We start from the raw sequence: 23,501 nt of genomic DNA, 5'->3' as shown, positions 1-23,501 counted from the left end.
CTTGCCCTAAAAAGTCTGAAATTAAACTTCTTGGTTCCTGAAATGAGTTACCAATTTCAGCATGCCATCACTTAAGCCCACCTATGTTGGCTGACGTCCTGACTAACCTCATTTGCTGAAACCTTCATTTATTGCTTTGTTGCTTCTAGACTTGGCTGTTCCAGCACGCACTTTGCTGGTCTAACGCATTCTATGCTCTAAACTAGAAGTCATCCAAAACTCTGCTCTGTTTTATAACTCACACTAAGTCCCATTCACTTATATTCCCTGTGCTTGCCATCCTACATTGGCTCTCAGCCAAGCAATATCTTGATTTCAAAATGCTCACTTGTTTTCAAAACACTCCATTAACTCACCTCTCGGATCTCTAATACTGTACTCCTTAAGTCTCCGAGATATCTGCACTTCTCTAATTGTGGGTTATGCAAATCCTTGGTTTTAATCACCCACCATCGATGGTCGTGCTTTCAGTGCTTTGGCCCCAAGCTCTGGAATACCTTCCCCACACCCCTCTCCTTGCCTTGCTTTCCATTTAAGGTACTCCTTGACAAAGCTTTCAGTCATCTGATCTGGTATCTCCTTGTGTGACTTGGGGTTATATTTTGTTTGATAATGCTGTGTTGAAATGCCTTGGGATGTTTCATTACATTGAAGGTGCTATATAACTGGAGTGAAGCTTGCAGCTGTGACTGGACATCTTTGAACTTCATGGTGCTCTGATACTGGCATTTTGTACAACTTCTAATGGTGCACCATCCTCTCACTGAGAGGCTGTGTTCAACGTATTGCCAGACTCCTGCTACAGCAGGGAGTGCCTGTTTAACATTGGGAAAATACCATTAATGCTGGAAAATGACAGTTGATTGAGGATTTAATTATGTTGATTCCCTGCCCGCCTTTGTTGAATGGGTTGTCTTTCAGTGGAAGTCTACCCCAGGAAATGCACCCAGATGTGGGGAGCCAGCGTCACAAGTCTCCATTACTTTCTCAGCTCGCCAAACCCATTTTCATGGGGCAAGTATCCTCCCCACAAAGTCTGGGCTGAAGTTGATTCATGAATTTAATCTCTCCACTTAATGCCTTATATGTTGGTTTATAATGCATGTTGAGCTATTGTTCCTGTTTATGGAGCATAGCTAATGAATACTACATTTAGTGGTAACTGATCCACATCTACCAACCTAGTTGGGTGAATTGGGTACTCCAAATTTATTTATTTTTAAAAACTCTCAGCTGATCAGGTACGATGGTGTCAGTCTCTGATGCTCCGGCCACTCCACTAATGGCTTAGGTGCTTTCTAGTACCTTGGTGAAGGAATCCAAAAGGCATTGACGAATCGTGTCGGAAGAGCCTAAGGAAATCATTTGAAGAAGCCTTGGCCCCAATTCGGAGTGGCTCTGGGGTAAACTTAACAGACTGTGAAGCCCAGGGAACCAAGATCAAAGACTGAAGTGGTCCTCGAGCCACCATGATCGGGTTTTCCTCGCTGGAGTCGGAGCTATCTTTGGTGGTTGAAGCAAATAAATTGTTGAGAGCCAAGGTGAATTTTTAAAATAATTTAGAGTTCCCAATTCATTTTTTCCAATTTAGGCGCAATTTAGCATGGCCAATCCACCTAGCCTGCATATCTTTTGGGTTGTGGGGGCGAAACCCACGCAAACACAGGGAGAATGTGCAAACTCCACATGGACAGTGACCCAGAGCCGGGATCGAGCCTGGGACCTCAGTGCTGTGAAGAGCCAAGATGAATAACCTAGAGAATAGGTCCAGGCAAAATAGTCGGAATAGTGGAGCTGCTGGAGAGGATAGAAGGCGTGATGATCACTGAGTATTTTTCAGGCATGTTCAGTAAGATTGGTGAGGATGGATTCACATCCCTTCCTGAATTGGACTGAGCCCATTGTACACTCCGGCTGAGGCCTTGTCCTGAAGAGCCACGGTGCAGTGATCAGTTACACACTTCAGATGAAGGAGAGGGTTCGGAGATGGCTGAAGGAACACTGACTTTAAGTAGGAAGGCCACTCATATCAGTTTATGTCAAGGCATGGAGCTGGCGAAAAAGAGGGGTGACTTCAATGGAGTCAAGGCCGCCCTGGATAACAGTCTGGTCTGGTTCACTTTTGTCTATCCTGTTCGGCTCAGAGTAACTTTGGAGGGAAAAGACTTTTGACATTCTGGAAGAGGCGTACTCTTCCGTTAAGTCCGGCGTGGTGTAATTGAGTTTTTGGTCCTGTTGTCCGGCATGTTGAATTGTAATGTTGGAGTTTCATGATTGTTCTTGTTGGGGTTGAGTTCTAGTTCTTGTATAGATTTGGGGTTTTGCTCTGTGTGGTGGTGTTTGTTATAATATACAGCCTCCTTTCAGAGCGCAAGGTCCATGGGTTTTTGTTGTCTTTCACCACCCTATTAACTTAGAGTTAGCTTTTTAGTATCATTTGGGTAATCTCGGTGGAAATGGCTCCGGATTGAAGGGGGGGGGGGGGGACGGACCCTCAACCACTTGATCACCTGGAATGTTAGGGGTTTGAATGGCCCAGTGAAAAGATCAAGGAGTATTTGCTCACCTTAAGAATTTAAACTCCGATGTGGTGCCACTAATCTGCGAAAGAGGGGAGTACAACAGATCTTTCATTCAGGTTTCGATATTGGGGCCAGGAGTGCAGTGATAATTAATAAAAGGGTTTGGATTGTTCCAAGCTTAAATCTTTTGCTTCAGCGGGGGTGGCCAGGATTTTGTTCTTTCGTGGAGCAGATGGAGGGGGGGGGGGGGGGGGGGGGGTGGGAGGTAAATCGTTGCTTCTTGCACCCATGTAAATATTATTCTTCATTTTCTTAGCACTTGGAAGACTACAGGGCAAGTAGAAAAGAGCTCAAAGAGGGAGTTAGGTGACAAACGGTCATGAAATGTCCTTGGCAGACAGGATTACGGAGAATCCCAAGGCATTTTATATGTTGTTATGGGCCAGGGTTTAGAGAACACCAAAGTATATCATGGAGTTCACCTGACCCACAACTGTTTATAGATTTTGGTTCTGAGGACCACAAGGGCTACTCTTCAGGTGTTATGCAACAGAGGCCATAAGCACTATCAAAAATCAAAGTTGATTCTACAAATTCAGTTAATATTTTATAAACAGACACAAAAAGCATTTTTATCAACTACAAACATACATCCCTCCCATACAGCTACAGTTCTCTAGAAGAATATACCCCTCAATAACTTCCCTTTACTGGTGTTGTCTGAATGCAGCTCCCAACTGTCTAAAACAAAAGTAAAACACAGAGCCACAAACAGCTCCCAGCTCAAAACGAAAGCAAAAGACAGAACCACGGCCCAACTCCACCCACACAATGACATCACTGAAGCTATTTGATAAACACACATTTCTTAAAGGGACATTCCCATGACACCTCCCCAGAAAAAACTTCAAGATGGTTTCATTTTTCACCTTTTAACTTTCCTTTAAGAAAATTTGGCAACAAATATATACTTTTATTAAACAAAAACAAAACAATCAGTAATAATATTACAGTCCATTTTATTTCTTCCACTGAAATGAAATGAAAATCGCTTATTGTCACGAGTAGGCTTCAAATGAAGTTACTGTGAAAAGCCCCTAGTCGCCACATTCCGGCGCCTGTTCGGGGAGGCTGTTACGGGAATCGAACCGTGCTGCTGGCTTGCCTTGGTCTGCTTTCAAAGCCAGCGATTAGCCCTGTGAGCTAAACAGCCTTCCTTCTCTCCATCACATTTGTGACAAAGCATCAGCTATCACATTTTCTAGTCCTGCCACATGTATAATTTTTAAATTAAATGGCTGTAGCAATAAAGTCCATTGAACCAGTCTGGCATTGTTATTCCGGAATTGCTCCAAAAACGTCAATGGATTATGATCAGTATATGATAGTTTGAGACAAATTGCTGGTCACATATGTTAAAATGTTGAAAAACCAGCACGAAGCACAAAGTCTCCTCAATCGTTGAAACTTCCTCTGGTGAATATTTATTTCTTTGAAAAATAGCTCATAGGCCGTTCTATTCCTTCGTCTTGTAAGGGCATAGCACCTACGCCCACATCACTTGCATCGACAGCCACTTTGAATGGTTTTATGTAATTTGGGGTGGCCAACACAGGAGCAGTGGTTAACACAGCATTCAGGCAGTCAAATGCCTGTTGACACTCTGCTGCCCACAGAAATTTGCTACACTTCAACAAGTTCGACAGTGGACAACCACACTGCTAAAATTCTGCGCAAATTGTTGGTAAAATCCACTCCTCCCAAGAGATCGCATTATTTCCCTTTGTGTCGAAGGTATTGGAAATTCCCCAATAACGTTTGTTTTCACATCCCGTGGGACCATTCGACCCTGTCCGATTATATGGCCAAGAAAAGTGACTTGGCTTTTCCAAATTCACTTTTGCCTAGGTTTACCACCAAACCCGCCTCCTGAAGTCAATCGAATAACTCCATCAGATGCTTCAAATGTTCTTTCCATGTCTGACTAAAAATCACCAGATCATCGATGTATACCACACAATTGGGTAATCCTGAAACAACTTTGTTAGTTAACCGTTTAAATGTGGCTGAGGTGTTTTTCATGCCAGATGGCATAACTCTGAATTGGTATATATCATCTGGAGTCACAAAAGCTGAAATCTCCTTCGCCCTCTCGGATAAAGGTACCTGCCAGTAACCTTTTAAGTGAATCCAGTTTGGAAATAAAAGCTGATTGTCCCACCTTCTCAATGCAATCCTCCAAGTGTGGGATAGGAGAAGATGTAACTGCATCTTTTTAACTGCATTAACCTTTCTATAGTCCACATACAATAGTTGGGTACCGTCCGGTTTCGGTACCATCACTATGGGTGAGCTCCATTGGCTGCAACCCACTTCAATTATGCCATTTTTAAGCATACTTTCAATTTCTTTGTTAACCTGTGCCAATTTTAAACCGTTAAGTCTATATGGATGTTGTTTAATTGGAATGGCATTTCCCACATCTACATAATGTATAGCCATTTTAGTACTTCCCAACTTATCTCCACAAACTTGCCCATGTGATATCAATAACTCTTTCAGGTCAGTTTGTTTTTTCCTCTGGAAGGTAACTCAACAATTTATCCCAACTTTTAAGAACATCCTCATTATCCAATTTAATTTGAAGAATGTCAAATTCAGAGTCATCTGGATTTGGTTCTTCACTTTGAGTTAGAATCACTAAAACATTCTTCCCTTTCAAAGTACCTTTTAAGCATATTCACATGACACACTCGCTGAGTCTTTCTTCTATCGGGCGTTCTTACGACATCATTCGCCTCACTTCATTTCCATTCAATCTGATACGGTCCACAAAATCTTTCTTTTAAAAGTTCACCTACCACTGGTAACAATACTTTTATTTTAGTATCCAATTATTTTGGGGGTTTTTTCAATTAAGGGGCAATTAAGTGTGGCCTATCCACTTAACCAGCACATCTTTGGGTTGTGGGGGTGAAACCCACGCAGACACGGGGAGAATGTGCAAACTCCACACGGACAGTGACCCAGGGCCGGGATTCAAACCCAGGTCCTCAACGCCGTAGGCAGCAATGCTAACCCTTGAGCCACCATGCTGCCCATGGTAACAATACTAAAACTTTAACTCCACTGGCAAAACTACAAACTTTTGCTTTGTTGTCTGCTACCCGTTTCATCACATGTGCAACTTCTAAATGTTGTCTAGCCAATTCACCTGCTCTATTTCATCATTCCCTAAAATTTGACACATAATCCAATAATTGGGCACACTGGATATGTGGAGCTTGTTCAAGGAACAGCTATTGCATGTTCTTGATAAGTACGTACCAGTCAGGCAGGGAGGAAGGGGTAGAGCGAGGGAACCGTGGTTTACCAAAGAAGTGGAATCTCTTGTTAAGAGGAAGAAGGAGGCCTATGTGAAGATGAGGCGTGAAGTTTCAGTTGGGGCGCTTGATAGTTACAAGGAAGCGAGGAAGGATCTAAAGAGAGAGCTAAGACGAGCAAGGAGGGTACATGAGAAGTCTTTGGCAGGTAGGATCAAGGAAAACCCAAAAGCTTTCTATAGGTATGTCAGGAATAAAAGAATGACTAGGGTAAGAGTAGGGCCAGTCAAGGACAGTGGTGGGAAGTTGTGTGTGGAGGCTGAGGAGATAAGCGAGATACTAAATGAATACTTTTCGTTAGTATTCACTCAGGAAAAAGATAATGTTGTGGAGGAGAATACTGAGACCCAGGCTATTAGAATAGATGGCATTGAGGTGCGTAGGGAAGAAGTGTTGGCAATTCTGGACAAGGTGAAAATAGATAAGTCCCCGGGGCCTGATGGGATTTATCCTAGGATTCTCTGGGAAGCCAGGGAAGAGATTGCTGAGCCTTTGGCTTTGATTTTATCATTGGCTACAGGAATAGTGTCAGAGGACTGGAGGATAGCAAATGTGGTCCCTTTGTTCAAGAAGGGGAGTAGAGATAACCCCGGTAACTATAGGCCGGTGAGCCTCACATCTGTTGTGGGTAAAGTCTTGGAGAGGCTTATAAAAGATACGATTTATAATCATCTAGATAGGAATAATATGATTAGGGATAGTCAGCATGGTTTTGTGAAGGGTAGGTCATGCCTCACAAACCTTATCGAGTTCTTTGAGAAGGTGACTGAACAGGTAGACGAGGGTAGAGCAGTTGATGTGGTGTATATGGATTTCAGTAAAGCGTTTGATAAGGTTCCCCACGGTCGGCTATTGCAGAAAATATGGAGGCTGGGGATTGAGGGTGATTTAGAGATGTGGATCAGAAATTGGCTAGTTGAAAGAAGACAGAGGGTGGTGGTTGATGGCAAATGTTCAGAATGGAGTTCAGTTACGAGTGGCGTACCACAAGGATCTGTTCTGGGGCCGTTGCTGTTTGTCATTTTTATAAATGACCTAGAGGAGGGCACAGAAGGTTGGGTGAGTAAATTTGCAGACGACACTAAAGTCGGTGGAGTTGTAGACAGTGTGGAAGGATGTTGCAGGTTACAGAGGGACATAGATAAGCTGCAGAGCTGGGCTGAGAGGTGGCAAATGTAGTTTAATGTAGAGAAGTGTGAGGTGATTCACTTTGGAAAGAATAACAGGAATGCGGAATATTTGGCTAATGGTAAAATTCTTGGTAGTGTGGATGAGCAGAGGGATCTCGGTGTCCATGTACATAGATCCCTGAAAGTTGCCACCCAGGTTGATAGGGTTGTGAAGAAGGCCTATGGTGTGTTGGCCTTTATTGGTAGAGGGATTGAGTTCCGGAGCCATGAGGTCATGTTGCAGCTGTACAAAACTCTGGTACGGCCGCATTTGGAGTATTGCGTACAGTTCTGGTCGCCTCATTATAGGAAGGACGTGGAAGCTTTGGAATGGGTGCAGAGGAGATTTACCAGGATGTTGCCTGGTATGGAGGGAAAATCTTATGAGGAAAGGCTGATGGACTTGAGGTTGTTTTCGTTAGAGAGAAGAAGGTTAAGAGGTGACTTAATAGAGGCATACAAAATGATAAGAGGGTTAGATAGGGTGGACAGTGAGAGCCTTCTCCCGTGGATGGAGGTGGCTAGCACGAGGGGACATAGCCTTAAATTGAGGGGTAATAGATATCGGACAGAGGTCAGAGGTAGGTTTTTTACGCAAAGAGTGGTGAGGCCGTGGAATGCCCTACCTGCAACAGTAGTGAACTCGCCAACATTGAGGGCATTTAAAAGTTTATTGGATAAGCATATGGATGATAATGGCATAGTGTAGGTTAGATGGCCTTTAGTTTTTGACTTCCCATGTCGGTGCAACATCGTGGGCCGAAGGGCCTGTACTGCGCTGTATCGTTCTATGTTCTATGTTAATGTAATTTCAGACTGCTCACTTACCAATTTCTCCTTAATCAATTTAAGTGCTCCTCTTACCTCATGACCAAAAATTAGTTCAAAAGGACTGAATTTGGTTGACTCATTAGGTGCATCCCTAATTGCAAACAGTACGAATGGAATTTCTTTATCCCAATTCTCTGGATAATCTTGACAATAAGACCCCAACGTTGACTTTAATGTCTGATGCCACCTTTGTAACGCTTCATACGGTTCTTGATGGTGCGCAGTTGATTTAAATTGTTTTATCCCGAAGGTATCCATAACTGCCTTGAATAACCTTGGGGTAAAATTTGATCCTTGATCCAATTGTAACTCTGTGGGTAGTCCCTATCTAGGAAAGAATTTAAGTAACTCCTCCACAATCTTTTTAGCTGTAATATTGCATACTGGAATGGCCTCTGGAAACCTAGTAGACACATCCATTATAGTTGAAAGATATTAATTCCCAGGGCAACACGGTGGCGCAATGGGTTAGCCCTGCTGCCTCACAGCGCCAAGGTCCCAGGTTCGATCCCGGCTCTGGGTCACTGGCCGTGTCTGTGTGTATGCACATTCTCCCCGTGTTTGCGTGTTATTTGCCCCCACAACCCAAAGATGTGCGGGCTATGTGGATTGGCCATAATTGGCTTAATTGGAAAAAAATGAATTGGGTACTCTAAATTTATGAAAGAAAATTATTCATCCCCACTTTTCGTTTTAGGAAGCGGTCCTACGCAATCAATTAAGACCCTTGTAAAAGGTTCCTCAAATGCTGGAATGGGTATTAATGGCGCTGGTTTTATCACTGCTTGAGGTTTCCCTATCACTTGACATGTGTGACATGATCGACAAAATTTAACTACATCTTAATGTAGTCCAGGCCTATAAAAATGTTTTTGTATTTTAGCTTGAGTTTTCCTTACACTCAAATAACCTCCTACCTTATGGGCTACTTGCAACACTTCATTTCTATACCCTACCGGCAATACCACTTGATGAGCTTCTACCCACTTTTCATCCACCCGCATAGAACATAGAACAGTACAGCACAGAACAGGCTGTTCGGCCCTCGATGTTGTGCCGAGCCTTTTCCGAAACCAAGATCAAGCTATCCCACTCCCCATCATTCGGGTGTGCTCCATATGACTATCCAATAGCCACTTGAAAGTTCCTAAAGTGTCTGACTCCACTATCACAGCAGGCAGTCCATTCCACACCCTAACTTCTCTGAGTAAAGAACCTTATCGTGACAAGCACTGATCCCTGTGAGACCTCATTAATTCGAAAAACACCCATTTATGTAAAGGTCTCCATTTTCTCATCGAGATATCATTTTTATGGTAATAACATTCTGATATACACTCAGATTCCTCTTCCATGTATACTTTCAGATACATCCATTTTATTTCTATATCTTTTTGTTGTAACTCCGTCAATTTTCCTGAACTAAAAATATCCACCTCATCCTCCACCTGTTGTTCTTTTCCAATCACCTGATCGAAAATTGTTTCGGATAATTGAACTCCAACTTTATCTTCACTCTTTGATTTCTCCTCTTGGGCGGGATTCTCCCCTACCCGGCGTGACGGAGGGTCCCGGCGTAGGGGAGTGGCGCCAACCACTCAGGGGTCGGGCCTCCCCAAAGGTGGGGAATTCTCCCCACCTTTGGGGGCCAGCCCCGCGCCGGAGCGGTTGGCACCAGAAGACTGCCGCAAAAAACCGGCGCCCCCGGCAGCGGGGCTGGCCGAAAGGCTTTCGCCGGTTGCCGCATTCGCCAGCAGTGACGTCAGCGGCAGCTGGCCGCTGACGTCACTGCCGGTGAATGCGCGATGTGGGGTTCTCTTCCGCCATGGCGGAGGCCGTGACGGCCGCGGAGGAGAAATAGTGCACCCAGGGCACTGGCCCGGAGTCTGAGCGGGGGGCCCCGATTGCGGGCCAGGCCACCGTGGGGGCACCCCTGGGGTTCGATTGCCCCCCGCCCCCCCCCCGGGGCCCGCTCGCGCCGCTGATCCCGCCGTTCCAGAGGTGGTTCAAACCTCGGCGGCGGGAGAGGCTTCCTAGCGGCGGGACTTCAGCCCATCCGGGCCGGAGAATCACCGCAGGGGCCTCTCCGATCGGAGTGGCGAGATTCCCGCCACCGCCACTTCCCGGGTGGCGGAGAATCTCTGCCACGGCGGGGGCGGGATTTTCGGCGGCCCCAGGCAATTCTCCGACCCTGCTGGGGGTCGGAGAATTTCGCCCCTTGTCTTAACCTGTGACTTTACGACCTTGTTACTACACAATCCGGAAAAATCCCAGGATATTTGTCCTTCAACACTTCAGTTGTCTGATTTACCACTGGCTTATCAACAACAGTAGGTATCACTCCCAACTGCGATCCAGCTATATCATTACCCAAGATAAACTGTATTCCTGGACAAGAGATTTTCTCTATTACTCCTACTGCCACTTCACCACTCTTCACTGGACTTTCCGACCTTACCTTATACGATGGAACACTACTCTCGCACCCTGAATACCACATTTTACCACCTTTTCTGGCAATATTCCTTCCCATCTACATAACACCTCATCTCTCACCATCAAATTTTTTTTTAAAATAATTTTTATTCAAATTTTTCAACAACAAATTTTCTCCCAACAATAAAATAAACAAGGTATAGAAATAAACAGAAAGAAGGATTCCCCCAATACAAAGCAATAAATTAATAACAATACAAAAAAGAAGAAAGTAGCAAACAAACTGTCGCAAAAACTAACCCCCTTAACGGACCCCTAACCCACCCCCCCCTTCCCCTCCTCTCCCCCCCCCCCCCCCCCCCCCCCCCGGGTTACTGCTGAGATTGACCACCCTCTAACCCTCCGCCAGCAAATCGAGAAAGAGCTGCCACCGCCGGAAGAACCCTTGTACCGACCCCCTCAGAGCAAACGTGACATTCTCCAGCCTGGTGAACCCGGCCATGTTGTTAACCCAGGCCTCCGGGCTCGGGGGCTTCGCGTCCCTCCACTGTAAGAGAATCCTACGCCAGGCTACTAGAGACGCAAAGGCCAGGATGCCGGCCTCTCTCGCCTCCTGCACTCCCGGCTCCGATGCTACCCCAAAGATCGCGAGCCCCCAGCCTACTTCCACCCTGGAACCGACCATCATGGACAAGGTCCCCGCCACCCTCTTCCAAAACCCCTCCCATGCTGGGCACGCCCAGAACATGTGGGTGTGGTTTGCCGGGCCTCCCGAACACCTCCCACACCTGTCCTCTCCCCCAAAGAACCGGCTCATCCTGGCCCCAGTCATGTGCGCCCTATGCAGCACTCACCATCAAATATTGACTAGTTCCCGTATCTCTTAAAATTCTGACTTCTTTACCAACTCCTCCTGGTACACATGAGTAAACTTTACCCACACAAGTAAATTCATTAAAGAGATTTGGCACCTTCTTATCAATCACCTTTTGATCAGGCTGTACAACCTTTTGCACTTCTTTGCTTCACTTGGGCTTTCCTTTCCCACTTTAACAAACCCCACTGGCTTATCCTGTTTTACCACATCAGCCTTCCCAGTGCTTTTCTTCAACCACCAGCACTATGACTTTACATGGCCTAGTTTATTACAGTGAAAACATTTGAAACTTTTCATGTCTCTTCCACCCTCCTGGATTTCTTTTTTAATCTGAGGTACACTCTCCTTATAATCTTCCATCAGATCTCCTTTACCTCTACCACTTGAGTATTTCTCTTTTCCCCAGTTTCTATCTCTCACCGGCTGAAACTGATGTCAGAAACCAAACTTTGATTTATGAACTAATTCATAATCATCTGCCATTTCTGCTGCTATTCTTGCAGTTTTAACCCTCTGTGTTTCCAGGTGCGTTCTCACTACATCAGGAATTGAATTTTTAAACTCCTCCAAAAGTATAATTTCTCTAAGACCTTCATATATTTTGTCTATTTTAAGAGCTCTTATCCATCAACAAAATTATTCTGTTTGATCCTTTCAAACTCCATGTAAACATTTCTAAACCTTTGTCTGTAGACTTCAGGCACTAGTACATATGCACATAAGATGGATTTTTTCATCTCCTCATACGTCCCAGAATACCTCCTCTGATAGTGATGCAAACACCTCACTGGCTCTACCTACCAACTTTGTTTGAATCAGTAATACCCATATGTCCTGTGACCATTTCATTTGTTTGGCTACCTTTTCAAATGAAATGAAAAAGGTTTCTACATCCTTCTCATCAAATCTTGACAATGCTTTGACGTATTTAATAGATCCCCACAAAGCCTTCAACTGTGCCACTCTTTCTCTTTATCCTCATCACTATCCTCAATCTGTACATTTCTCTTTACATCCGCCAATTTTAACCGACTGTCATGTTTCATGGCCATTTTCTGAAGTTCAAAATCTCTCTCTTTTTCACTTTCTTCTCTATCCTTGCCTCTCTTTTTGTTCTGCTAGGGCTATTCTTTCTTTGTCCCTCATTTCGTATTCAAACTGCTTTAATTCTTTTTTATGTTCAAGTTGCTTGATCTGTAACTGAATTTTTTGCCATTTCAATGAGTCTGATTGTGTCTCAAACAATTTTAAATGCTCAGCTACCGCTGAAATTACCTCTTCTTTTCTTATGTTGTCAGGTAATGTTAACTGCAATGTTTTTGCCAAATCCAAAAGCCTTTTTTTCGACTCTGTTCGTAAGGTACTGCGTGAGACCTTCTCCACCCCCAAAAACCTCTGAGCCACTGAAAGAGCCATTATACACAACACACTCCCTACTTAAACTGGAATATCACACCTGAAAAGCAAACACAAATATGCTCACCCCTCACTTTAAATTCACTAAACCATCCCAGTCACAAAAAATAGAATGTTATCCCATGAGCCCCCAATTTGTTATGGGCCAGGGTTTAGAGAACACCAAAGTATATCCTGGAGTTCACCTAACCTACAACTGTTTATAGATTTTGGTTATGAGGAGCACAAGGGCTACTCTTTGGGTGTTATGTAACAGAGGCCTTAAGCACTTTAAATTTAAAAAAAACAAAGTTTATTCTACAAATTCAGTTAACTTTATATAAACAGACACAATAAGCATTTTTATCAACTACAAAAATACACCCCCCTCCCCCCACAGCTACAGTTCTGTAGAAAAATATACCCCTCAATAACTTCCTTTTACTGTTTTTACTCAAGTAACAATATCCATAAATCAGACAATCCCTTTTCCCACAAAACAGTAGGTTTAAAGATTTTTTACAGAAAACAGGTATCATTTTGAAATTATCAAGTGATCTGGACACTTTTTAACATATAGCGAGAGAGACCAAAATAAACCTTCTTTGTCTGAATGCAGTTCCCAACTGTCTAAACCGAAAGTAAAACACAGAGCCACAAACAGCTCCCAGCTCAAAACGGAAGTAAAAGACAGAACCACAGCCCAACTCCACCCACACAAACTCTTTGATAAACACTCATTTGTTAAAGGGAATTCCTATGACGGTATATTAGGAACAAGAGAAAGAGTTGGTCCACTCAAGGACAAAGGTGGAAAATTCTGCGTAGAACCAATGGAAGTAGGTGAGATCCTTAATGAGTACTTTGCATCGGTATTCACAAAGGAGAGGGACACATTGATTGGGTTGTGTCAGAGGGATATGTAAACACTTTAGAACAAGTCATTATTACGAGGGAGGAAGTGTTAGGTGTGTTAAAAAGCATTAAGGTAGACAAATCCCAAGGACCAGATGGCATCTATCCCAGATGTGTCAGAGGGATATGTAAACACTTTAGGACAAGTCATTATTACGAGGGAGGAAGTGTTAGGTGTGTTAAAAAGCATTAAGGTAGACAAATCCCAAGGACCAGATGGCATCTATCCCAGATGTGTCAGAGGGATATGTAAACACTTTAGGACAAGTCATTATTACGAGGGAGGAAGTGTTAGGTGTGTTAAAAAGCATTAAGGTAGACAAATCCCAAGGACCAGATGGCATCTATCCTAGATGACTGAGGGAGACAAGAGATAAAATCGCTGGGCCTCTAACAAATCTTTGAATCCTTGTTGGTCACAGGTGAGGTCCCAGAGAATTGGAGGACAGCCAATGTTGTCCCATTATTTAAGAAGGGTAGCAAGGATAACCCGGGTAATTATTGGCCAGTGTGCTTGACGTCAGTGATAGTGAAATTGTTGGAAAAGATTCTCAGAGGTTGGACCTTTCCAAATTTGGAAGTGAATGGTCTTATTAGCGACGGACAGCATAGTTTTGTACGAGGGAGGTCATGTCTCACTAATTTAATTGAGTTTTTTGAGGAGGTGACAAAAGTGATTGATGAGGAAAGGGCTGTGGATGTTGTCTCCATGGACTTTAGTAAAGCATTTGACAAGGTCCCTCATTGCAGCCTAATGCAAAACGTTAAGTCACACGGAGTCAGGGGTAAACTAGCTAGATGGATTCAGAACTGGCTTGGCCATAGAAGACAGAGGGTAGCAGTGGAAGGGTGTTTTTCCGAATGGAGGTCTGTAACTAGTGGTGTTCCACAGGGATCAGTGCTGGGACCTCTGCTCTTTGTAATATATATAAATAATTTGGAAGAAAACGTAGCTGGTCTGATTAGCAAGTTTGCGGATGATACTAAGGTTGCAGGAGTTGCGGATGGTGATGAAGATTGTCAGAGAATACAACAGGATATAGATAGGCTGAAAAATTGTGCGGAGAACTGGCAGATGGAATTTAACCCAGACAAATGTGAGAGAATGCATTTTGGTAGATCCAATTCAAGTAGGAGCTATAAAATAAATGGCAGAACCATCAGGAGCATAGAGACACAGAGAGATCTGGACGTGGAAGTCCACAGATCTTTATGAGTGGCAGCACAAATGGAAATGGTGGTAAAGAAAGCATATGGCTCGCTTGCCTTCATAGGACGGGGCATATAGTATAAAAGTTTACAAATTATGTGAACAGTTATAGAGAACGTTGATTAGGTCACATTTGGAATACTGTGTCCAATTCTGGTCACCACACGACCAGAAGGACGTGGAGGCTTTGGAGAGAGTACAGAAAAGGTTTACCGGGATGTTGACTGGTATGGAGGCTATTAGCTATGAGGAGAGATTGAATAAACTGGGATTGTTCTCCCTAGAGAGATGGAGGCTGAGGGGCAACCTGATAGACATTTATAAAATTATGAGGTATAGATAGGGTGAACAGTTGGAAGCTTTTTCCCAGGGCAGAAATGACAATTACAAAGAGGCATAAGTGACAGTCAGCATAGGTTCAGTGGAGATATGCGGGGGAAGGTTTTTTACACAGAGGATGGTGGTGGCCTGGAATTTGCCAAGTGAGGTGGTTGAGGCAGATTCGTTAGCTTATCCAGATCGACACATGAACAAATTGGGTATAGAGGATACAGGTGGTTGGTCTGGATAGGACAGGTGATCGGCGCAGGTTTGGAGGGCCGAAGGGCCTGTTCCTGTGCTGTACTGTTCTTTGTTCTTCGCATGTTCATCAAATATATTTGCGGATTTTTTTTTTTGTAGATAGGTCTCCTCCCTTCAGAGGTGGCGGCTGAGTACTCAGCGATAGTTATTTCGGAACATGTCCCACACTTTTGTTGACTTAGCCCCCAGAATCTGCCCCACCCAAGCTCAGCCATGGAGGCTAGACTCAACAATATTAGTGGGTAAGCAATTTTGTGCGGGCATGTCCACTGCTGTAGAGGACTATATAACATTTAACAAAACAGTCAATCTCACTTTCCATGCTGTGGGAAGCCCATAAGGTGGTCCTGAGGGAAGAAATGATCTCCTATAAAGTGTCTTTCAGGAGAGCAAGGGTGGAACAGCAGAGGCTGGTGGATTCTAGTGTTGAGGGGGACCATCACCTCGATCCCACCCCAGAGTTTCTGGCAAGTAGGAAAAAGCTGCACATAGTTCGAACTGTTGTCGACTGGCAGGGCGGTAAGCCAGTTGTAACACTCACGGGGCACATTTTACGAATATGGAGAGAAGGCTGGTCGTTATTTGGCTCACCAGCTTAAATGGCAGGTGACCTCAGATCTCACAGTGGTAACCTTCATTCTGCCCCTCCCTGGGTTATTGCAGCTTTTGTATCATTCTACCATGATCTTTATAGATTGGAAGCTCTTGCAGATGGATTGGGTATGTTTTACTTTTTGGACAACCTATCCATCCCAACTATTGAGGTGGAGAGGAGCAGTGAGTTGGAATCCGTGTTAAACCCTGATGAAATTTTAAAATGTGTTGGATTGATGCAATCTGGCAAAGCCCCTGGTCTGGATAGCTTTCCAAATGAATTTTAAAAGAAGTTCTTGGAGTAGCTGGTGCCTTTAATTCTGTACACGTTCAATGACTCCTTATCACAGGGATCATTGCCCTGTACCCTCACACAGGCCTCTATTCCTTTAATTCTGAAGAAGGACAAAGACCCGACAGAAGGTGGTTCGTACTGATTTATCTCACTTGAACGCAGACGTCATGTTGCCACGGAGTTGGCGCTTCAGCCAGAGTCCTGCCTCCCAAAAGCATTCTCAGAGAATCACAAGAAGGGTCTACAATTGTCGACCAATATACATTGCCTGTTAAATGTTGTCCTTTTCCACTCCTCAGTACCAGAACCGGAGGTGATTGTTTATCAAATGCCTTTTTTTTTAAAAAATAATTTTTATTGAGAAATTTTGATTTTATACAACAATAACGCACCTTAGTAAAATACCGAAAATAACAATAATATTAACAATCATATACATTCGCCCCATCCCCATGAACAACCCAGCATTTTAACAACAACGCAAATTAACACACTATAAAGTTACAGAATAAACACTACAATAATGCACCCCCCCCCCCCCCCCCCCCCCCGGGTGCTGCTGCTATTGACCCAGTTACCTATCTCTGAGCCAGGAAGTCCAGAAAAGGCTGCCACCGTTTATAGAACCCTTGTGTTGATCCTCTCAGGGCAAATTTGACCTTTTCCAATTTTATAAATCCCGCCATGTCACTGATCCAGGTCTCCACGCTTGGGGGCCTCGCATCCTTCCACTGTAGCAGAATCCTTCGACGGGCTACTAGGGACGCAAAGGCCAGGACCCCGGCCTCTTTCGCCTCCTGCACTCCCGGCTCCACCCCAACCCCAAAAATCGCGAGTCCCCACCCTGGCTTGACCCTGGATCCAACCACCCTCGACACCGTCCCCGCCACCCCCTTCCAGAATTCTTCCAGTGCTGGGCATGCCCAGAACATATGGGCGTGGTTCGCAGGACTCCCCGAACATCTGGTGCACCTGTCCTCACCCCCGAAGAACCTACTCATCCTAGTCCCGGACATGTGGGCCCGGTGCAGCACCTTAAATTGGATGAGACTAAGCCTCGCACATGAGGAGGAAGAGTTGACTCTCTCCAAGGCCTCCGCCCAAGTCCCGTCCTCTATCTGCTCCCCGAGTTCCTCCTCCCATTTAGCCTTCAGCTCCTCCACTGACGACTCCACCACCTCCTGCATTACCTTATAGATGTCAGACACCTTCCCCTCTCCTACCCACACCCCCGAAAGCACTCTGTCCATCGTCCCCTGCGAGGGCAGCAAAGGGAATCCCTCTACCTGTCGCCTAGCAAACGCCTTTACCTGCAGGTATCTGAACATGTTCCCCTGGGGAAGGCCAAATTTATCTTCCAGTTCCCCCAGGCCCGCAAACCTCCCGCCAATAAACAGGTCCCTCAATTTGCTGATGCCCGCCCTTTGCCATCCCCTGAATCCCCCACCGGTGTTCCCCGGGATGAACCGATGGTTGCCACCCAGTGGAGCCTCCATCGAGCCCCCTGTTTCCCCCCGATGCCGTCTCCACTGTCCCCAGATTCTTAGGGTCGCCGCCACCACCGGGCTCGTGGTATACCTCTTGGGGGAGAACGGCAACGGTGCCGTTACCATGGCACCCAGGCTCGTACCTCTACATGACGCCATCTCCATTCTTTTCCACGCCGCCCGCCCCCCCCCCTCCATCACCCATTTACGCACCATTGACACATTGGCTGCCCAATAGTACCCCAGAAGGTTGGGCAGCGCCAGCCCGCCTCTATCCCTTCCTCGCTCCAGGAACACCCTCCTCACTCTCGGAGTCCCATGTACCCACACAAAGCTCAGAATACTGCCGGTCACTCTCCTAAAGAAGGCCCTGGGGATAAATATGGGCAGGCACTGAAAAAGGAACAAGAACCTCGGAAGCACTGTCATTTTGACGGACTGCACCCTCCCCGCCAACGACAATGGCAGCATGTCCCACCTCCTGAACTCCTCCTCCATCTGATCTACCAGTCTGGTAAAGTTATGCTTGTGGAGAGTCCCCCAGTCCCTGGCCACTTGCACCCCCAGGTACCTGAAGCTCTCCCCTGCCCTCCTAAGCGGGAGCCTACCAATTCCTTCCTCCTGGTCTCCAGGGTGCACCACAAACACCTCGCTCTTGCCTAAATTTAATTTATAACCTGAGAAGGTCCCAAACTCGGCTAGTAACTCCATCACTCCCGGCATCCCTCCCACCGGGTCCGCCACATACAGTAACAGGTCGTCGACATACAACGACACCCTATGTTCCTCTCCACCTCGCACCAAGCCTCTCCACCTCTCTGAATCTCTCAATGCCATCGCCAGCGGCTCGATTGCCAGTGCAAACAACAAGGGGGACAAGGGGCAACCCTGCCTGGTCCCTCGGTAAAGCCGGAAGTACTCCGACCTCCTCCTATTCGTGGCCACGCACGCCATCGGGGCCTCATATAGCAGCCTTACCCATCTAATGAACCCTTCACCAAATCCAAACCTCCCCAACACCTCCCATAGGTACCCCCACTCCACTCTATCGAAGGCCTTCTCCGCATACAGCGCCACCACTATCTCTGCCTCCCCCTCAATCGCCGGCATCATAATGACATTCAGCAATCTCCGCACATTCGTGTTCAGCTGCCTTCCCTTCACAAAACCTGTCTGGTCCTCATGCACAACCCCTGGCACACACTCCTCTATCCTGGTGGCCAGGATTTTTGCCAGCACCTTAGCATCCACGTTGAGGAGAGATATGGGCCTGTATGAACCACACTGCTGGGGGTCCTTGTCCTTCTTTAAAATTAACGAGATCAGTGCCCGTGACATCGTCGGGGGCAAAGTCCCCCCTTCCCACGCTTCGTTGAGTGTCCGCACCAGCAAGGGGCCCACTAGGTCCACGAACTTTTTATAAAATTCCACCGGGAACCCATCCGGCCCCGGTGCCTTCCCTGACTGCATCTGCCCGATCCCCTTAACTAGCTCCTCCAGCTCAATCGGCGCACCCAGCCCCTCCACCTTCTCCTCCTGCACCTTCGGGAAAGAAAGCCCGTCGAGGAACCTCTTCATTCCCCCCCTCTCCCCCGTTGGCTCCGACCGGTACAGTTCCCCGTAAAAGTCCTTGAAGACCTCATTCACCTCTACCCCCTTCCGCACCACATTCCCACTCTTGTCTCTCACTCCAGCAATCTCCTTAGCCGCATCCCGCTTACGGAGCTGATGAGCCAGCATCCTACTCGCCTTTTCACCATGTTCGTACACTGCCCCTTGTGCCTTCCTCCACTGTGCCTCCGCCTTTCTAGTGGTCAGCAAATCAAATTTAGCCTGCAGGCTGCGCCTCTCCCCCAACAGTCCCTCCTCTGGTGCCTCTGCATACCTCCTGTCCACCTCCAGCATCTTTCCCACCAGTCTATCCCTCTCACTCCTCTCGCTCCTCTCCCTGTGTGCCCGGATGGATATCAGCTCCCCACGAATTACTGCCTTCAGTGCTTCCCAGACCATCCCCACCTGAACCTCCCCCGTATCATTCACCTCAAGGTACCCCTCAATACTTGCCCGGACCCTCCTACACACCTCCTCCTCCGCCAACAACCCCACATCCAACCGCCACAACGGACGTTGGTCTCGCACCTCTCCCATCTCCAACTCTATCCAATGCGGAGCGTGGTCGGAGATTGCAATGGCCGAATACTCGGCCTCCTCCACTCTCGGAATCAGTCCCCTACTCACCACGAAGAAATCTATCCGAGAGTAGACCCTATGTACGTGGGAGAAGAAAGAGTACTCGCGTGCCCTCGGCCTTACAAACCTCCATGGATTCACTCCACCCATCTGATCCATAAACCCTCTCAGTACCTTGGCCGCCGCCGGCCTCCTACCCGTCCTAGAGCTGGACCGATCCAGTGAAGGATCCAACACCGTATTAAAGCCCCCCCCTATGATCAGACCTCCCGCCTCCAGATCCGGGATCCGTCCCAACATACGCCTCATAAAGCCCGCATCGTCCCAATTTGGGGCATACACACTAGCCAGTACCACCTTCTCTCCTTGTAGCCTGCCCCTAACCATCACATACCTACCCCCCTTATCCGCCACCACCTCCGATGCCTCAAACAACACATTTTTCCCCACTAGAATCGCCACTCCCCGGTTCCTCACATCCAACCCCGAGTGGAAAACCTGCCCCACCCATCCCTTCCTCAGGCGGACCTGGTCCGCCACCCTCAGGTGGGTCTCCTGAAGCATTGCCACATCCGCCTTTAGCCCCTTCAGGTGAGCCAGTACCCTCGACCGCCTCACCGGCCCATTCAACCCTCTCACATTCCAGGTGACCAACCGGATCAGAGGGCGTCCCGCCCCCCTCCCCCGTCGGCTAGCCATAGCCCGTTGACTGCCCGCCCCAGGCCAGCACCCCCTGCTCGACCCCGTCCCCATAGCGACAACCCCTCACCTCTGTCCCCCCAGGCCCCCACCAGCTCCTTCTTGACCCTACCAGCAGCAACCCGGTATTCCCCTTTCCCCCCCTCCCTTCCCCCCCAGGCTAGGAACCCTCCCAGCCGCGAACCGTCCTCCATTGTACTTCCGTGGGTCAGCTAACTTCTGCTGACCCCGGAAACTCCTGCCAATAGCCCGACCCCTCCCGAAGTGGGATCATCCCCCAATCTATCCCCCCTCCTGGCACCACTCCAGCGCGGGGAAGAACCAGTTAAGGCCCCGCTTCCCCCCGTCACCGTCTCCACCCCCCCAGCCCCGCAGCACGGGAAACCAGAGGAAAGCCCGCGCTTTTGCACTGCCCCACCACACCCTTCTGACGCAGCTCCCAAATACCAGCCCCACTCCATACCCCCACTCCGGCATAGAATACAACATACCCCCCCGACCCTCCCCTCAAGATACACAGCCCAGACAATGTCCCACAGCACAAAAACAAAAACATAGCAGAACAACCCCTCCGTAAATAACCATATCGAAATTGCAAAAGTACTAAAACAAGAAGAAAACAACAGAAGAAAAAGAGAACACAGCAACAGCAGAATCCAGCACTAATATCTTACAGCCGACCTCGCAACCCCCAACCCCTAGTTCAAGTCCAGTTTCTCCGTCCGCACGAAGGCCCACGCCTCCTCCGGGGAATCGAAATAATAATGCCGGTCCGAATAAGTTACCCACAGGCGCGCGGGCGGCAACATTCCGAACTTTATCTTTTTTCTATAAAGCACATCTTTCGTCCGATTAAATCCGGACCGCCGCTTAGCCACCTCCGCACTCCAGTCCTGGTAGATCCGCACTACCCCATTCTCCCAATTGCTGCTCTTCACCTTCTTGGCCCAGCGCAGCACGCAGTCCCGATCACTGAACCGGTGGAACCTCACTAGCACCGCACGCGGAGGTTCATCTTCCTTGGGCCTCCTGGCCAGCACCCTGTGCGCTCCCTCCAGCTCCAAGGGCAGATGGAGAGATCCGGCCCCCACTACAGCATTACAGCCACATAGGCTGTCAGGTCCGATCCCTCCAGCCCCTCTGCAAGGCCCAGGATCCGCAGGTTTTTCCGCCTCATGCGGTGATCCAGCTCCTCAAAGCGTTCCTGCCACTTCTTGTGGAGTGCTTCGTGCCCCTCCACCTTACTCACGAGGACCACGGCCTCCTCCTCTCGTTCAATGGCCTGCGTCTGCAACTTCTTGATGGCAGCACCCTGGGTGGACTGAATCTCTGACAGCCTTCTGTTTGTTTCCTGCAGAGAGCTCAGTACTTCATCCTTGAATTCTTTAAAGCAGCGCAGGAGATCAGTTTGTTGTTTCTGGGCCCAGAGTCTCCATTCCTCTGGAGCTTTGTCGGTGGCCATCTTGGATCCCTTCCCCCGTTTTTTCTGAGGAGCTGCTGCTGTTTTTTCCACCTTTCCACTCCGAGTTCGAGTCATGGACTGCAGGGAAAGTCGTTCAGCACACCTTCCCCCACCGGGAGACGTCGAAAAATTTCCGTTTTGGGCTCTCAAAAGAGCCGAAAAATCTCTTTAAAACGGGAGCTTCCAAATGTGTGGCTTACTGCTGCATAACTGCCACTCGAACTATCAAATGCCTTTTTGGCATCCAAAGAAAGAGTGGAGTGGGAGTATTTATGGGAGTATCTATTTGAGGTTCTTGAGAGGTTTGGTTTTGGCCAACATTTTATTTCTTGGATTCGGCTTCTGTATAAGGCCCCCACTGCACATGTTCGTACGGGTGTCCTGAACTTTGGTTATTTTCCATTGAACAGGGGCACGTGGCAGCACTGTCCATTAATCCCAATCTTGTTGCTTTATCAGTAGAGCCGTTCGCTATATAGCGCTGAGGTCCTAAGTGGAGGGAGATAAAACAGGGAGGGGTTGAGCATCGGGTGTCCCTTTACGCGATGATCTATTATGGACCCAGCACTCTCCATGGATGACATAATAAGACCATAAGACATAGGAGCAGTATTAGGCAACTTGGCCCATCGAGTCTGCTCCGCCATTCAATCATGGCTGATATTTTCTCATCCCCATTCTCCTGAATTCTCCCCATAACCCCTGATCCCTTTATTGATCAAAAACCTATCTATCTCTGTTTTAAAGACACTCAGTGATTTGGCCTCCACAGCATTCTGCGGCAAAGAGTTCCACAGATTCACCACCCTCTGGGTGAAGAAATTCCTCATCTCTGTTTTAAAGGATTGTCCGTTTAATCTGAGATTGTGTCCTCTGCTTCTAGTTTTTCCTCCAAGTGCATAGGGCCCATATGACAGTTGCGCAGATGAGCCGGTTCTTTGCAGGAGGAGGGTGTGCTGTCGAATCCGCGAGTCACATCCACATGTTCTAGGCATGTCCAAGGTTGAGGGAGTTCTGGCAGGGGTGCTCGGATGTCGTGTCCGGGATTCCGCGGGTAGGTGTGGCCCTGAGTCCGGAGGTAGCGATATTTGGCGTGTCGGAAGGTTCGGGGAACCTTTGCCTCCCTGAGAGCCTGGAGAAGGATCTCATTGTGCTGGTGGGACGTGGAGCCTCCGAAGACATGGGCGAGGGTGAGCGACCAGGCAGAATTCCTGCATTTGGAGAAGGTCAAGTTCAAATTACAGGGGGCAGAGGAGTGGTTCAGCCGGAGGTGGAAGCCACTTATTGGTTACTTCAGGGTGAATAGCGGTGTCAGTGGGAGGGATGCGATGGATTAAGAGGGGAGGGTGAGTTAGGGCGTTGGTATCAGGGGATGTGGTAAACCACAGTATTGCATTATATGGCATTGTATTGTATTGTTTCATGCCTGGGCTTGTCCCTGCTGGCTCCGCCTG

The sequence above is a fragment of the Scyliorhinus canicula genome, chromosome 2 (genome assembly GCF_902713615.1).
Source record: "Scyliorhinus canicula chromosome 2, sScyCan1.1, whole genome shotgun sequence".
Classification (NCBI taxonomy): Eukaryota; Metazoa; Chordata; class Chondrichthyes; order Carcharhiniformes; family Scyliorhinidae; genus Scyliorhinus; species Scyliorhinus canicula.
This window is presented reverse-complemented; position numbering follows the sequence as displayed.